At 38.2% G+C, this 5,428-nt stretch overlaps 1 pseudogene; it reads left to right on the top strand.

Annotated features, from left to right (window-relative positions):
* Positions 1-4,449: 4,449 nt before the first annotated feature.
* On the top strand, positions 4,450-4,568 carry LOC111880906 (5S ribosomal RNA; annotated as a pseudogene).
* Positions 4,569-5,428: the final 860 nt, after the last annotated feature.

The raw sequence follows: 5,428 nt of genomic DNA, 5'->3' as shown, positions 1-5,428 counted from the left end.
AGATTCAAGGCAAGACAGCCCTAGATCAAATCACAGAAGTTGTCACCAATGCGAGAATGCATACCCTTCGCACCATTCGTCAGGAAGATGCTCGGGAGAGATCTGAAAGAGACCATGAAACCATACTTCAAGCACTTGCTGAATCACGAGCCGAAGTCATAGAACTCCGAGTACGCTAGAGGGTGTACGAAAAACACCTACTTGATATGGAACGTCAACTGGCTGAGCTAAGAGTTCACCAGAGGGATGATTGTCACCAGTAGGAGATACTTTACTTTCTTTCTTGTTTTAAAGAACCGTGTTCTTGTCTATGTCCTATGTGGCATTTTCTATGAAACTGCCTTGTATTGTAGGTACTTTTAGTTAGACCTTTATGCAGCCAAAACTTTTGCTACTCCGGATATGATGTAAGACCTTCTACAAGGTCAAATTTTCCTGAACTTAGTACATCTTAAACATCGATGATGTTGACAATCGGCTAACTTCCGTGTCACTCTTTGTTCAAATACTCTCATCATACTTTCATTGGAGTCTATCTGAAACATGCTTTAGTCAATTTATTTGACTATAGTGGTTTAACTACAGAGACATTTCCAGGTCTCTTTTAGTGGTTGGATCATGTTATTCACCAACTAACAATACCTCGACTTGAACGACAAATGTCTTGAAACTAGTCTACGAACTTACTTATACTCCTTACTAGGACTGCATCATAGGGATGTAGGTCAAACCTTTGTGAACATGCTTCCATTCTGTACTAGGACTGCATCATAGGGATGTAGCTCAAACCTTCGAGAACATACTCTTACTCTTTCATTGAACGATCGACGTACATCCAGGGTCAATAGTAGCCTTACTAGGAAATCTTAGTTCCTCGAAAAAGATTCGTAAGAAGATTATTTTCATGACTTTCCTCGCTTATACATTCCCGAGTTATATATAACGAAGACTTGGTAGAAAATAGAATGTGAGATTTCTAACGTAGTTTCTTTTCCTCGTTGGGATGCGGGACTAGAGTAGAATCACACATTTTATTATCCGCCCCGCCTTGATTATATCATAACGTGTATGAGCTAAGTTTTCATGTATAATAACTATGACAACCCGAAATTTCCATTCTGAACAAACCATATCAAGCCAATAGAAGTTAGAACAGTTATAGTGAAATTCCAGATTTTGGGTATAAGTTTGAGTATTTCAGGATTAGCACTTAAGGAGATATCAGGAGAGTGGATGCACTAGGGTTTTGTGCAACACTGTTATTCAATTACTCTATGATATTGGAGTTCATTCCGGGAATAAAATATTTTCTGCCAAAAATCTCAGGACTATATATAGAAATCTGAACCATATTTATTCATTAGTTACATTTCCAACTAGAGAAAAGCCGAATTCTCTCTCACGGATCTTTGGGTTTTTATCCCAAATCGTGAGTACTTCTATCTAGTTGTATTATATATCTTAGATTGTGTTTAGAAACATCAAAATCATGTCAAAACACTAAGATATGTGAGTTTACCGCCCAAGAACACCTTGGGGAGTAAACTCCTTTTTAAGGGCCAAAAGAGTGCCCAATGTCCCTCAAAGCCTTGGAACTCAAACTAGAAGCCACCAATACATGTTTAGGCCACCAAATCAATTAGAAACAAAGGGTGAAAGTGAGTTCACGGCCAAGGAAGTTCTTGGGCCTTAAAAACCTTCCTTAAGCCAAGAGACTAATTTAGACATGTACCCTAAAGTATTTATAGCCTAGAAAACATAAGGAATCACAAGGATAAAGGAGTTTATGGCCAAGACAAGTTCTTGGGCCGTAAACCCCTATAAATGGGACAAATGACACCCTAACTCCTTCCTTATGCCTAGAACCCAACGTAGATCATATATTTGAAGTGTTAGGAACCTCAAAACATCAAATGGTACTCCTTACCATGAGTTTACGGCCGTAAACTCATGGGGGAGTGCTCCCAAGGCCGTGAACTCCTAAATGGAGTTAAAAAGAAGCCCAAACACTTGTTTAAGCCTAGAAGCACTTCACCACTTAAGTTGTAATAATTCTAAGCTTCATTTGGGGACCCTATTAAGAGTTTACGACCAGGAGTTTACTCCCCTGGGCCATAAACTCCAACACATATGGTCTTTTGACCATAAACTCCCATACGAGGTCTTGCACTCCTTTGTCGCAACCCGTTAGCCTCCTAGCACTTGACCAAAAGTGTTTTCCTCGCATTAGGATGTTTATACATGCTTAATTAGTGTTATAATCACTAATTGTTTATATACATATGTCTTCATATGTAATTAGGATCATTGTGTGTGTCTAAAGTCTTCACTTGACACCTAGCAGTCCTACCTCATCAGTTCTTCCGTGTCACCCACAACAGGTGAGTTCATACCCCTTAATCAACGATTTAACTGTTTTTAAATGTTTTATGGGGGGATACAAGTAGAATTATGCTAATTATTATATCAATAGCATGTGATTAATAAGCAGCATTCAAATGATTGGCTACTCATTAGCCGTTTTACCAAACAATTTCCTTCAAATGTTTATCGTCAACACTTATTATGTTTAAAACTCCTTATTAAACTGTACATTTTACTCAGTATGTTTCCATTCAAACTCATTTACAATTGTGTTTCAAACAAATGCATCCTTATACTTAAACTGTTTTATCAAACCCATGCCTTCAAACCATTTTATAGATTGACATCATGTCGATCTTTTCTTAGATAATAATTATGATCGAAGGTTTTACAAAACCTATTTTATGCTTTTATATTATAAATTCCATGCCTCTATATGTATAGTTATATAAGAAATGTTTAAAAGACTTAGGAAGGCTATCCACCCTGTTTCCTTTTCCTCGATTTGGATGTGGTCTGGTGGGATATCGGGTACTCGTCCGAAGGTCGTTTAAATATTAGTTATATATCATGTGTACATATATAGTCATAAAGGCCCTTCCAGTTCATCCCATGCCCTTGGGTAGCAAGGGTATACATCCATGTCCGTACGTACCAGTTAGATTACTAGTAAACTACCATATGGGTAGTTTAGGTAGATACTAGAACTATTACTAGAACGCGATATCATACAATGAGTCAGTTCATTCATGAGTCAATACTTTCTAGATCATTACAGTACATTACTATACTTGCTATACTAGGAGAGAACATATACAACTATACTAGGAGAGAACATATACAACTATACTAGAAAGAGAACATATACAACTATACTAGGAGAGAACATATACAACTATACTAGAAAGAGAGCATATACAACTATACTAGAAAGAGAACATACACAACGATACTAGAACGAGTAACATTACATTACATATACATGAATACGTTAACAATTATGATCCTGTATCGGAGCATGACTTCAATGTCATGGCCCGAGTTGTAGCCAGAGTCTCTTGAAGGGAGAGCGTGAGTTTGCGTATAGATCTATACTGGATTGAGTATCCTACACCTTGCTGCTAGCTACAGTCGGACCTGCAGGTCTGCGGGTGCCAAACGTCATTTCTTTTTACGACCATACCTTTGTCGTTGTTACTAGTCGATAGTATGGTACAATTAATCACATGATGCCTTAATATAAATCCGGTTTAAGGTAGTTAGTACAATAGTAGTTCTTATAGTGCTACATTTCAGTACTACATTAATTTTCCCTGTACATATATTTAGTGATCTTTTCACTTAAGCTTTAAATATAAAAGCTATATTTTGTTAATGATAGTTACACTTGGGAAAATTACACACTTTTACAAGAAACGAACATTTAGAACAGTTAAGTCTTGGTAGAAGACTACATTGAGAACAGTTAGGTCTTGGTAGAAGACACCCTTATATAATAGTAGGAATCATAGGTATTTCTAGGGTTTTTCAAACGTTTACAGTTGTTTTACAAACATTTTTATACTTACAATTCATATACATTTTCCATACATACAGTTCATATACATACAAATTCTTACATACAAATTAAGACACTAAAATACTTATGATCTCACCAGCTTTAAAGCTGATACTCGCTTTCAAAATTACTTGTATCGTCAGGTCATCAATAGACAGGTACCGATGCAAAGTTTAGAGAAGATGGAGCTCATTCAAGACTCATCTTTCATTTTGATTTATGCTTTAGTGTCTATAATAATTTGACAGAACACACTTGTATACTAATTATATTATTAATGTAATGGATGATGTTGTTGCTTGTTTACTACTTTTCATTGTTGTGATACTGTACATGACGTCCTCCGCCCCAGAACGTTTCCGCCGTTCTTGGTTTTGGGGTGTGACAATAACTCCTCTCTTGGCCTGAATGAAAATGATACAAGAAACGTCCGGACAGTTTAACGACTACCCAGAAACAGAATGAAAAGACCAAGCTTCTCACCTTTGGGAGCTCTGGTCTTATTCTTCAAGAAGACGGAATCCAGAGGGTGCGATCATACCAGCACTAATGCACCGGATCCCATCAGAACTCCACAGTTAAGTGTGCATGGGCGAGAGTAGTACTATTATGGGTGACATTTGGGAAGTCCTCAACAGGACTTCCACTAGAAATCATCACTCTCTTCCTCACATAGATGAATCAATTGACCAACCGCAAGGAACGATGTACCTTTCCGAAATGGACCTAAGATCCGAATATCACCAGTTGCGAGTGTTAGTGAAGGATGTTCCGAGGACAATCTTCCAAACTCGATGCGGACACTACGATCCCATAGTGATACCCCTCTGATAGGACCAATGCGCCCGTAGTATTCATGAACTTCATAAATAGGTAAGAACGAAATCATAAAGAGCATCTACAACGAACCCTAGAAACATTGCGATCAGAGAAGCTTTACACGAAGTTCTCTAAATACGAATTTTAGATTTGAAGAGTCGAATTCCCGAAGCACACTATTAGTGATTTTGGAATTTTGAGGACCCTTCCAATAATCAAAACCGTTGAGAATTTGTCAACACCGAAGATACCGACGAGATTTCGCCAAATTCTAGGTCTCGTTGATCTACCGTCGTAAGTTCATTCGGAACTCCTCGCGAAATTACGGAACCCCTTATGACTTTGAATCAGAAGGGAGTGGCCCTTGACTGAGAAGAGAAGCAAGAGGGAGAAATGTTGGAATCCCAAGTGAGACAAAATCCTTTTGGAAGCCTCACTTTGGGAAGACTTGATACGCTTCGGAAAGCGTGGTAAGCCAAATCCAGAATAGTTAGGACCTCCTAGATTCTTGCCAAAATCGGTCCTGTAACTCACAAACCCAACATACACCACAAACTCAGTAACGTACATTTTACCCTTCACATCTCGAACTTGAAAACGTACCTTTCTGTCAGGATTCTCGTAATCCCACTTGTCGAGATCAAGATCATTGAGAGCCTCACCTTCGTGGAAGAACCGTAGTGACCA

This window comes from Lactuca sativa, chromosome 2 (genome assembly GCF_002870075.4).
Source record: "Lactuca sativa cultivar Salinas chromosome 2, Lsat_Salinas_v11, whole genome shotgun sequence".
NCBI classification, from domain to species: domain Eukaryota; kingdom Viridiplantae; phylum Streptophyta; class Magnoliopsida; order Asterales; family Asteraceae; genus Lactuca; species Lactuca sativa.
Note: the sequence above shows the minus strand (reverse complement) of the source record. Positions and strands in the feature narration are given on the sequence as shown.